Here is a 12,270-nt window from a genome sequence, read left to right on the forward strand (position 1 = left end):
CATGAATGTTTATTTAACTTCTGAACTGCTGAACCTATACACGGTTTTCATTATACTGTAGATTGCTTGGACCGTGAAATGTAAAGGAATAACATTTTTCAGGGTGCCAGACACTGGACTGTCTAATAGACATGTGCACTGCCGAAAAATGTGAATTTGTTTGTTTTTGATTCATTCATTTTTTGTTTTGTTTTTTTGGGTCATTCTTTATGATCGCAATTCGTAAATTCCAAAAAATTTGTAAATTCGAAAGGTCGAAAGAGAATCTGAAAAGTCAAAAGAATAACTAACTAATAATAACTAACTATTAAATTATAGATATTTTAATTTCCTTTCAAATTTGTCTGTTAGTGAACGTAATGAATACAAATTTATCCAAAATTAAGAAATATCCGAAATAACGAGTGCCGCATCTAAACAAATGGAACGGAACTAATTAATAATAATAAATAATAATAATAATAATAAAAAGTTTTTTATTATTTATTATTAATTTGTTACCTTCCATTCGTTTAGATACGGCATTTAATATTTTGGATAATTCTTAACCTCAGATAAATTCGGATTCATTACAGTCACAACAGACACATTTTAAAGGAAATTCCAATATCTATAATGTAATAATTAGTAATGGTTAAGTTATTATTAGTTAGTTATTATTTCAGATTTTCGAGTTTTCAAATATTCGGAAAAATTTGTTAAAGGGTTTTCATTAATTTGGATGTTTCCGAATTAACGAATTTGTCGAAATTTGTTAAAAAATGAATTCAGAACGAAATTAATTGCACATGTCTACTAATTTATCTTGAAATGCAAGTAAAGGAGATAAAATGGTTAACATGGTATTATTTTGAATTTTTGACTGCCCCGTGTTTAAAACAATTATTTTTTTTTTCATTAGACTGAGTTTTTTAAAGGCTAAGTTCACCTTTTTGGACAGAATTTCACTCTTCATAATAAATGGAAGTCTTTTCATATATCCTTTCTGCCCAAGCTATCCCAAGTGTGCTGATCTCTCTTACTGAGTCCATGGCAGCGCTGAATGTTCACCTTTCAGTACAAAATTTTAAAAAATGCTTTCTCAGGCCATCATTTCCTGAATCATCATGTGATCTTCTGGAAAACTTTCTATCTCATCATGCACTATCTTACTGCATCATAGAATAGGGAGTGTTTACCTCTCTGAGCCACACCTCCCTCATTACTATAGCATCTTTTTTTTTTAATTATTTCCACTCATGTTCCAACTTGTTCCATTAAAGCGGAACTAAACTCAATGGTTTAACAGTTTTAAATAAAAATTACCGTATATTCATGGCACATGCTATGAATGTAAATGTCACATTGGTTGTGCTTTCAACCAAACTGTCAAACCATCAAATGGCTGGTGCCATAACTGATCACATGTGCAAATATCATAGCAATTGAAGATCAGAGGCCAAGATGGCAGCTTCCTTGGCTGAAAACGATGGGAATGTTTAGTTATACCTTAAGGTGGCCATACACCATACAATCTGATTGTACAATCTTCACAATCTTCTTTCTGTCTGTCATCAACTATGTAGTACAAGTGCCTGCCTGATTTTATAAAAAAAAGGATTGTTCAGGTTTGTTACATCGTTTTGGTAAATCTAGAGGTAATTGTTGATATTACACAATCAGAATGCATAGTGCATGTCCAGCTTTATACAAATACAGGGGAGGGAGATATTCAGCTGCCAACGTGCTGGTAATCCAGTACCATCTTAGGGAGGGGGGAAAGTGTAAACATACCAATTTAATTTGTAGGCCCCATTCATTCACACAGTGTAATGGAAGCACAGGTTTTTGGTGTGTTTTACCAGCAACATGCATTGAAATCAATGGGCTACTCTACACGCAATAAACACAGCAAAGTGGCTCATGGGACATTTTGGCAAATTGTGGTTGCACATTTTTTACAGCTTTACATTTTTTGCACTTGACAAAAGTTGCGATTGCATCTGCATTTGGGGCGCTGTTAACAAACTGCAGCCCCAGATGTGGGCCTTTTCTTGCTTTTATCTGGCCCTTGGGGCACCATTTCATTCACTGAAACAACAATGAGGTAAAATCCCCCCCAAACCCCAATGAAGGGGCAAAATTCCTCTCGGTGACACCAACAGTTGGGCCAAATGACACCAATGATGGGGCACAATCGATCTCACTGACACTAATGATGGGGCACACTTCCTCCCACTGACACCGAAGGTGGGGCATTGTTTTTTTCCCACTGACGTCTGGGAACATTTCTACCCCTAAAGGCCACAGTACAGTCCCCCTAAAAAGTCTGAAGGACAGTAAACTGGCCCCCTTTTTAAAAACTTTGGAGACCCTGATCTAAAGGATACCAGGGACACACTTCTACTGTTTTCAATACTACAGCTCTGCTCCACATAGGCTCGTTCGGGTTCTGCACACTCTGCCAAACAAATGTTCTCAGCAAGAAGAAGGTGCAAAAAAATTGATGGTTTGTGTCAGTGGTGTATTTAGGTTTTTTGCTGCCCTAGGCCTGATTAAACTCGTGCACCCCCAAATTTTAATATGACCCACCCATTCCTGTCAAGGCCATGTCCCTTTTTGTTTAAGACCCACCCAGTCATCTGTAAACAACACCCCTTCCATTTTAGGCCCCACCCTTACCTCATAGAGCTCCACTTCTTCCTCTCTGTACATTAAAAGTGGGTACCAAGTGCCTACTTGTAACCTCCTGGAGGGCAGGGACTGATGTGAATGTACAATGCAGGCCTCAAAATGTCAAGTCCTGAGCCACTAGCCAGGCCTTAAGAGTTACTCACCACCAGTTACCCCAGCCAACCCCTACCCTGCCCCGCCTCTAAACACGCTCTCGTAAATTATCTTATGAGATTACACTGTAAGGCCCCTTTCACATGGGGTCATTCTGTTTTGACGGACTCCACTAGCTCAACAGGGATTGCTCCGTTGATCTCCATTGAGCAGGCAGATAACAAGTCCATCTCCTCCACTCACTGTGCTGAGATGGGCCTGTCAGAGCCCTGCTCTCCTCTGTGGGAAGATCGGATGTCACCTGGTGTGGTAAAACATAGTGTCCCCCAGTCCCTAGGATTAGTAATGCATAATGGCCAACAAGCCCTCTTAGCAGACCCAGCGAACCAGCAGCAATGATCCCTCTGGCTGGATGTTTGCTCACCCTGTGTTGTGTAGCGCTCTCTGTGGTGGTGCTGGGCAGCATAGAGCTCTCTCTAGTGGTCCCAAGAGGACAAATCGGGAGGGTTTTTTCATGTAGGGGTGGCTTTTGTGCCACACCCCGCAAAGTGCTACCCATGGCCTGGGCCTTGCCGGCCTAGGCCAAGAGACAGCACTGGGTTGTGTATAGGAGAGCATTGCTCACTGGCATTGCCTGAATTGAAATAGCATGGAACTACAGAGGTGGCAAGGGCAATTTCCCGGAAGGGGAGAGCAGGTGAAGGGTGTGTGTTAATGAAGTTATCTGCCAAACTACTGCTTTGTAATTGTTTTTCAGTCCCAAATACCATATTTCTGGAGGGGTAATGGAGGAGTTTTCTACAGGAGACTGGAGGCTGAGGTGAAGCCTGTCCTAGAACACAGAAAAATATTTTTCTTTTCTCCAACAGAGGTACATTAACAGTATATTGGTACATAGGGAAGCTGACATTTAGAAAAGAAAAAAAAAGTGAACTTAGCCTTTAAGCTTGCTTGTTATGGCCCAATAGCATTATTCCCATTGCCTATCAAAATACATATTACAATCCAAGACTGAAATTCAACTTTAACTGGACTAGTTGTTCACAATCACATAAACTCAGAAAATATATTGCATATACAGTTATTTATTTGAAGTTGTATTTTTTATTTTCTAATAAAATTGCTTTCACAATCAAACTGTTCTCAATAATTTTTTCTGTTTCTGGGCCAGATTTAATATCAGTTATGCTATTATCTATAATACTCTCAATAGTACCGGTAATTTTTACATCCTACTTTAGTATTTAGTTTTTAGTTATAAAACTACTTCATGGTTTTTGTGTAAGCTTTAGGAAAGGAGATTCAGACCCCATTTACATCTTTTAAAAGTGTTAATATGCATTATGTCACCTGTTAACGTGTGATGCATTAGGGCAGCCCATTGAAATTACTGGACTGCCAGTGCACCAGAACAATGCGAAAATCAGATGTAACCCTTTTTTGGCAAGGCAGCACACTACTATTGGTTGTGGCATGATGACCTGCATGGGCATTTGGGTGCCATTCAGAATCCCAACCCAGCGATGCCTGCTATGTGTGTTACCTTACGTTGCAATAATGCACACAATAATATGGGCACTACCACAAAGTGGAAGAGTAAATGGCCCTCAAGCTATTTTTCAAAAGGCATATCACAAACCACAGTGTCTCTGCCTTGTTAAACATCTTCAGTTCTGATAGATAGATATATTTTAATAAGCACAAAATGTCTGTATGTACCTTAATGCAGACCTGTACTTAAAGTGGTTGTATAGTCTTTTTTTGAACTTTTACCTACAGGTAAGCCTATAATAAGGCTTACCTGTAGGTAAAAAAAACAGGTTTAGGAGATATTCCCCTCACAATGTGCCGCTGACTGCAGCAGAGCATGCACACAAGGGATTCTCGGCTGAAAGCCCGGCAGACGTCGGACCCTGCCGGAAAGAAATATTGCGATACCCGGAAGACACGTCGAGGGAACATGTCCGCTCCCTCGGCGTGGATCGGGTGAGATGTCGGGGCTTCGTTCTAAGGTAATGCCGCGTACACACGACCAGACTTTTCGAGGGATTAAGTCCGACAGACTTTCGAAGGAGTTCTGACGGAGTTCTGGCAGAATTCTGACGGACTTTCCGAATGAGCGGACCTGGCCCCACACAATCACACCAAACTCCGACGGATTCGAACGTGATGATGTACGACTGGACTCGAATAAGGAAGTTCATAGCCAGTAGCCAATAGCTGCCCTAGCGTCGGTTTTAGTCCGTCGGAATAGCATACACACGAGCGAATTTTTCGGTAGGAACTGGGTCCGGCAGAGTTCTGGCGGAAAAATTTGAAGCATGTTCCATTTCTAAAGTTGCGAATCAAAAGTCCGTTGCAGCCCACACACGATCGAATAGTCTGCCGGAATCATTCCGTCAGACTTTGGATGTTGAAAAGTCCGGTCGTGTGTACGGGGCTTAAGTATTTAATTATGAGCTAGTATGCAGTGCATACTACCTCATTATTCCTTTTGCCTTACAGGTCTGTAAAAAAAATGCCAGCGGGTTTACTCCCGCTTTAAAGTGTATGAAATCCTTAAAGTGGTTTTAAACCTCTGACATGAAAAATTAACAACGCATATCCTTTTATAGTGTGTACTTGCTTCAATCCAAAACACGGAGTGTCATTTCTCTCTGCTGTCTAATTCCTCTTTCACTTCTGAAAGGGAGATGGGGAGAAGTGCTCCAGCATATCAACTGTGATTGATGGCCTCAGCTGTGCATGTTTCCCTGTGTGCTATGTAGAGTGGATGTGTCCCTTCCCTCCAATCAGCTCTCAGATTAAACTGAGCTCTCCTTTCTGACTTGTGCATTGTGGGACATCAGATCCCCACCCCCTGCTTTCTGAAGCGTAGACAAGCTGTGTAAATAGGGGTCTTTGATCTGATGTAGAGAAGAGATAGCTACAGATAAACAGGTACAACTTACAAAGGAGGACTTGTCTCATCTCTGTGCAGCACTTCACTGGGTGTATGTAAACCATTTTAGTATTAACTTCTCTTATTTTGCTCCTTTTTGGTCTTTTAAACATAACATTAAAAATGTTGGTATATCTGTTCAATAAATGCAAAAAATCCAGATGCATGGGTCATCAAGCAGGTGCTGCAGCTAGTTAAATACAATAGCCAGCAGGGGGATTCCTTCATCTATCTTGTTTAGAGCCGGTCCACACAGGGGCAACTCAGGATCCGACTTCAGGTCGCCCCTAGTCACCTCAAGTCACGCTACATGTAAAAAAACAATGTAAGTGAATGAGAGCCGTCTTAATGCACACTACTGAAGTCGTTCCTGTACTACTTCTATCCGACTTCTAGGCGACTTGTACCCATTGATTTCAATGGAAGTCGCCTCCAAGTCGGATCTCCATCTATATTGAGGTGATAATGTCACCTCTCACAGAATAATCAGCTCTCGAGAGGGAACTCCACGCCAAATTTTAAATAAAAAAACTGACATGGGTTTCCCCTCCGGGACCATACCAGGCCCTTAGGTCTGGTATGGATTTTAAGGGGAAGTCCCCCCAAAATCCATACCAGACCCTTATCCGAGCAAACAGCCTGGCCGGTCAGGAAAGGGGGTGGGGACGAGCGAGCGCCCCCCCCCCCTCCTGAACCGTACCAGGCTGTATGCCCTCAACATGGGGGGTTGGTGCTTTGGGGGAGGGGGGCGCCCTGCGGCCCCCCCACCCCAAAGCACCTTGTCCCCATGTTGATGAGGACAAGGGCCTCTTCCTGACAGCACTGGCTGTTGGTTGTCGGGGGGCTTATTGGAATCCGGGAGCCACCTTTAATAAGGGGGCCCCCAGATCCCAGCCCCCCACCCTATGTGAATGAGTAAGGGGTACATCGTACCCCTACCCATTCACCTGGGGAAAAAAAGTGTCAATAAAAAAAAACAACACAGGTTTTTAAAGTAATTTATTAATCAGCTCTGGGGGTCTTCTTCCAATGTAGGGGGTCTTCTTCTGACTTCTCCACTCTGTTCGGCCTCTTCTCCCAGTGTCCGGCCTCTTCTCCCGCTCTCCGGCATCGTCTCCCGGGCTCCTCCGCTGTCTTCTTGCAGCTCTTTTACTAGCGGAGGAGTCGGTCTCCTCCGTCCTTCTTCCTTCTTCCCTCTTCTCTCTTCTTCCGATGTTGACACGCCGCTCTCTTCCGCTGTAATGGCTTGTGCCACGTGCGCGGCGACTTATATAGTTATGGGGCGTGGTCACCGGGTGATGTCACACGATGAACCTGCCCCTTTATGACGTCAAGTCCCGGGGCATGCTGGGACTGTGGTACATATATTTTATTGCAGAAGGGATATTGTGGGATTGATTTAATAAAACTGGAGAGTGCAAACTCCGTTGAAGCTGTGCATGATAGCCAATCCGCTTCTAACTTCAGCTTGTTCGATTAAAACGGAGGTCCACCCTAAAGTGGAGCTTCCGCTCATTGGAACCCTCCCCCCCTCCGGCGCCACAATTGCAACCTTTCAGGGGGGAGGGGAGTGCAGGTACCTGTACAGTACAGGTATCTGCACCCACTTCCGGCATAGATATCTGCAGAATCTACGCCCCTTTCCACAGAATCTACACCCCTTTCCGAAGGTCCCCGCTATCTGCTGGGAAACACATGGATCCCAGAGACAGCGGGGACCATCCTTATTGCGCAGCGCGACTCGCACATGCGCAGTAGGGAACCGGGAAATGAAGCCGCAAGGCTCCACTTCCTGATTCCCATACCCAAGATGGCGGCGGCAGCACCTGAGAGACGATCGAGAGATCGGCTTCGGGTGCCGACATCGCGGGCGCAGTGGGCGGGTAAGTGTCATTATTTTAAAAGTCAGCAGCTGCAGTATTTGTAGCTGCTGGCTTTTAAAAAAAAAAAGGCGGACTCCCGCTTTAAGCTTTCACAATAAAACCTAGAAGCTGATTGGTTTCTATGCAGAGTAGCATCATATTTTGCACTCTCCAGTTTTAGTAAATCAACCCCTGTATGTGCAGTGCTGTTATTCCACTTTAAGTTGTCCTTTAAAAAAACATTTCCATTGTGCAACTGACAGAGTTGATCCTTTGGCTTACTGTTCTTGAACTGTTTATCTTATTTGACAGGCAGCTGATAGTGGCAAAAACATTCATCCAAAGAAAACCATAAACTATACTATAAATATGGATGGCATGAGACAGATCAATGTTTGCTCATTTGAAAACAAATGAAATCATCAACTGAGGAACTCAAGCACAGGTATCACATCCCAGGAGATATAAGTAACTGTCAAAATTAAAATATCAGTTTTGTATAGACTGTCCATTTATACAGTACCCAGGAATGCTGCTCTAGGCTGAGAAGATCAATAGAACGTTTTTTTTTTAACATTTTCTGCCTTTGTTGCAATACACATGACTTTCTCTTAAAGCTGAGCTCCTGGTATGATCTTTCCGGCATACTAACATTGGTCCAGCTTAGCACAATGTAAATCTGCATTTCAAATTTCTGAGTGGATGTTGGGGAAGCTGATGATCACTGTAGTAGTCAACGCTACTACAGTAATAACTACAATCTTCCAGGTTCGTGCTTCCATTCTGTGCAAGCACTAAGGCCCCATTCACACCTGAGCGTTTTGTAGTTTGAAGCCTGAAGTTACAAAACGCTGGAGGGGAAGAAATCAATTATTCTCTATGGAGATGGTTCACATCTCCACTCCAAAATACCTGAAGCCAGAAGCTCCAAAACGCGTGTCCCCGTCCTCCGGGGGTGAGAAGGGTGTCCCGTCCTCCAGGGAGAGAAGGGTGTCCCCGTCCTCCGGGGGAGAGAAGGGTGTCCCCGTCCTCCGGGGGAGAGAAGGGTGTCCCCGTCCTCCGGGGTAGAGAAAAGGGAGTCCCCGTCCTCCGGGGAGAGAAGGCGTTCTCCAGGGAGAGAAGGGTGTCCCTGTCCTCCAGGGAGAGAAGGCATCCTCTGGGGAGAGAAGGGTGTCCCCGTCCTCTGGGGGGTGAGAAGGGTGTCCCCGTCCTCCGAGGGAGAGAAGGCATCCTCGGGGGAGAGAAGGGCGTCCCCTACCTCCAGAGAGAGAAGGGTGTCCCCGTCCTCTGGGAAGAGAAGGGTGTCCCCGTCCTCCGGGGAGAGAAGGGTGTCCCCATCCTCAGGGGAGAAGGATGGCACCCTCTCCACTTCTAACCACCAAAGGACCAGCTCTTGCAATTTTGGCCAACCCTGGGGCCATCTCCTTCAAACAGTCAGGAGCCGACTCCTTCTCTGCCAGCCACCTAGGTGCCCTCTCCTCCTCCCCCGGCCACCCAGGGGCCCTCTTCTTCACTAAATGGCCATCCAGGGGCCCTCTCCTCCTCCAAACACACAGGTGCCCTCTCCTACGGCCACCCAGGGGCCCTCTTGTTGACTAAATGGCCACCAAGGGGCCCTCTCCTCCTCCAAACACCCAGGTGCTCTCTCCTTCTCCAAGGCCACCCAGGGGCCCTCTCCTTCTCCTCCAGCCGCCCAGGGGCTCTCTCCTTCTCCACCGGCCACCCAGGGGCCCTCTCCTTCTCCCACGTCCTCCCAGGAGCCTTCTCCTTCTCCCATATCCACCCAGGGGCCTTCTCCTTCTCCCTAAGTCACCAGTGACCCCAAATCGGGTCACACGTGCGCTCTTCCCTAGGGTGACCCGGTTACCACCGTCCTGGGACCCCATGATGATGGTGTACAAGTCTCCAGTGTGAGGGCTACAGGTAAACTCACACTCAGCTTCTTTGGCCCCTGGAGGAAAAGCAATGGAGGCGATCCAGCCCCCAGCACTTCACAGAGATCAAAGACCAGTGGCGGCCCGTGCATTGTGGGCGTACATAAGGGGGTCACCCCCCATCACCTCTGCCGTCCTCCCTATTCATGTGACCAGCCCCTTTCAGGACACCGGACACATGAATTACTATGGTGGGGATAGGCGGTGGGGGGTGTATTTTGAAGCTAGAAGCTCTAATAGGCTGGGCTCGGGGCCCAGAGCACTGCGTCCCCATCCCACCCTGTTGTGTGGCTTAGCAAATACATTTTCGCTATTTTCACACAAACATTCCTCCCTGCCAATCAGCAGGCATGTCAGTGAGACGTGTCTCCTGATTGGCCAAAGCATTAGGCGATCCTATTGGATAAAAATAATAAATTTGTTGCGCTAAATATCACACTCAAAACGAATAGCAGCTAACACTAATTGTTGGATACAATAAAAAGATATTAAAAAAAGCTGTAGCGCTCATTAACATTACATGACAAATATAAAGTTCATGATAAAAGTTCATTCATGAAAAAAAGGTAGAACCATTCAAGATGACAACCACCAAAAACTTCTAATGTGCAAAGTCCACCATGAAAAATGAATAAAGTAAGAGATCCATCACCTTCACCCAAACACACTGACCCTTACCATCAGTGTATAGGCCATACACATTGAATTCAGGACGATGGAGATGGCAGTCTATCCCAGTTCAAACGGCAATCGACATAATAGAGTATCCCAAAGAAATATATCTTTCACATCTGAAAAGGTGATAGGAGTTGTTCCTCTCGAGCCAAGTGCACCACACGGTAGCTCAATGATCATGCAAATGTAAAAGGCAGAGGAAGAATGCTCATTGTGCAAACATCTTTATACCAATATTTATTAAAACTAAGTAAAATAAACTCACATTTGATAAGTAATAAGCAAACATTGCAGAGCATGCAGCGCTTCTAACCATAAAGATGGCCGCCGTTAGGCATCCCTATTGGATGCCTAACGCTTTGGTGGAAAAGGAGACACGGCGGAGGAAGGCTGAAGAGCTGAGCAGACACAGGAGCCACATCCGCCGCTACAGAAGAGGAGGAGGAAGCCCCGTCACTCGGTAAGTGCCACCAGACCGGCCGCGCGAGGGGGGGGGGGGGTTAGTGAAGTGACAGCCGAGCCGGGGGGACACACCTGGCTGCATTTGATGGGCACAAGTGGCTGCATATACTGGGCACAAGTGGCTGCAAATAATGGGCACAACTGTCTGCATGTGACGGGCACAAATGGCTGCATATGATGGGCACAAATGGCTGCATTTGACGGGCACAATGGCTGCATATGATGGGCACAAGTGGCTGCATTTGACAGGCACAAATAACTGCATTTAAGGGGAACAAGTGGCTGCATTTGATGGGCACAAATGGCTGCATATGATGGGCACAAATGGCTGCATATGATCGGCACAGTGAGGCTGCAATTGATTGCGGGGGGGGGGGGTGGTTTCAGCTGTTTTGTGATGTGGCTACACCAGAAGTGATGCAGCCGAGCTTCTGCATGAGTCATAGGGTTGCCACCTGTCCAGGATTCACCCGGACAGTTCGGGTTTGGAATCATGTGTCCGGGTTTCAGACTGTCTGCAACCCGGACACATTATTTGGACTGGCCTATGGCTTCCCAGCAGGGTCGCTGGCTGCAGTTGTCTAAGCTGAGAGTGTCTGTTACTCTCTTTCACACTCCCCAAAGCCAACACTAACAAACCCCCCCCCCAAACACATACAGACGGGAGAGGAGAGAGGGCTCGATCTGCACCTCTTCGCCCCCACCCCTACCCCTCTTTGTCTGCCCACACTCCAATCCCTGGCACTGTGCCTCAGAAAAGGGAAATTTGGGCCAGAAATTTGAAGTCCAGCAGCCTCAGATCCAACTGGATGAGAGGTGCTGACTGTCAAGAGGTGAGTGAGCTCACCATCTATCCATTTGTGACTGAAGTCTCCCCTCTTCACTGTCTTGCCTCTGAGTAAGTACACTAAGGCAAATCAAGGTTCTTAGAGCACCCCTATGAGAGTTCCCCTTTACACCAGAGGCCACAGTCTTTCCCCTTACATCAGAGTGCTCTCTGTACATTAGAGTTCTCAGTGTTCCCCCTTACATCAGGGTTTCCACAGCATCCCTTATGTTAGAGTCCCCAGAGTTCTCCCTTACATCAGAGTCTGGAGAGTCCCCCTTACAGTGAAAGGGAACTCTGCAAGTTCAGATGTAAAGGGGGAACTCTGTGGATTCTTATGTAAAGGGGAACTCTTGTTATTAACTTCATATGATTAGAAATGTTATTTAGTAGCAAAATAGATGTATAGTTTATACTATAAAAAAGATTGCTGTGCTCCACTAAAGTGTTCGGGTTTGAAGTGAAGAAAAGGTGGCAACCCTAATGAGTCAAGGTTTTTTTTTACAAAACCGGCTGCACTCATGCAGCCCCAGACCATGGTACTCCCACCACCATGGTTGACTGTAGGCAAGACACACTTGTCTTTGTACTCCTCATCTGGTTGCCGCCACACACGCTTGACACCATCTAAACCAAATACGTTTATCTTGGTCTCAACAAACCACAGGACACGGTTCCAATAATCCATGTCCTTAGTCTGCTTGTCTTCAGCAATTTGTTTGAAGGCTTTCTTGTGCATCATCTGTAGAAGAGGCTTCATTCTGGGATAACAGCTATGCAGACCAATTTGACGCAGTGTGTGGT

The sequence above is a fragment of the Lithobates pipiens genome, unplaced genomic scaffold (assembly GCF_037356315.1).
Source record: "Lithobates pipiens isolate NorthernLeopardFrog02 unplaced genomic scaffold, aLitPip1_a1.2 Scaffold_8, whole genome shotgun sequence".
Lineage (NCBI taxonomy): Eukaryota > Metazoa > Chordata > Amphibia > Anura > Ranidae > Lithobates > Lithobates pipiens.